The sequence below is a fragment of the Monodon monoceros genome, unplaced genomic scaffold (assembly GCF_005190385.1).
Source record: "Monodon monoceros isolate NGI ecotype Baffin Bay Population unplaced genomic scaffold, NGI_Narwhal_1 Super_Scaffold_1, whole genome shotgun sequence".
Classification (NCBI taxonomy): domain Eukaryota; kingdom Metazoa; phylum Chordata; class Mammalia; order Artiodactyla; family Monodontidae; genus Monodon; species Monodon monoceros.
In genome coordinates this window covers 26,604,517-26,605,489 of record NW_021703765.1, presented here as the reverse complement: position 1 = coordinate 26,605,489, position 973 = coordinate 26,604,517, and positions in this window count along the sequence as shown.

The window sequence follows — 973 nt, the reverse complement described above, 5'->3', positions numbered from 1 at the left end:
CTCCTCCACCAGGAAGCCTACACAACCCATTGAACCAACCTTAGCCACAACAGACAGACACCAAAGACAATGGGAACTACAAACCTGCAGCCTGTGAAAAGGAGACCCCAAACACAGTAAGTTAAACAAAATGAGAAGACAGAAAAATACACAGCAGATGAAGGAGCAAGACAAAAACCCACCAGACCTAACAAATGAAGAGGAAATAGGCAGTCTACCTGAAAAACAATTCAGAATAATGATAGTAAAGATGATCCAAAATCTTGGAAATAGAATGGAGAAAACACAAGAAACCTTTAACAAGGACCTAGAGGAACTAAAGAGCAAACAAATGGTGATGAACAACACAATAAATGAAATTTAAAATTCTCTAGAAGGGATCAATAGCAGAATAACTGAGGCAGAAGAACAGATAAGTGACCTGGAAGATAAAATAGTGGACATAACTACTGCAGAGCAGAATAAAGAAAAAAGAATGAAAAGAATTGTGGACAGTCTCAGAGACCTCTGAAACAGCATTAAATGAAACAACATTCGAATTATGGGGGTCCCAGAAGAAGAAGAGAAAAAGAAAGGGACTGAGAAAATATTTGAAGAGATTATAGTTGAAAACTTCCCTAACATGGGAAAGGAAATAGTTAATCAAGTCCAGGAAGCACAGAGAGTCCCATACAGGATAACTCCAAGGAGAAACATGCCAAGACACGTATTAATCAAACTAGCAAAAATTAAATACATAGAAAGAATATTAAAAGCAGCAAGGGAAAAACAACAAATAACACACAAGGGAATCCCCATAAGCTTAACAGCTGACCTATCAGCAGAAACTCTGCAAGCCAGAAGGGAGTGGCAGGACATATTTAAAGTGATGAAGGAGAAGAACCTACAACCAAGATTACTCTACACAGCAAGGATCTCATTCAGGTTTGACGGAGAAATTAAAACCTTTACAGACAAGCAAAAGCTAAGAGAA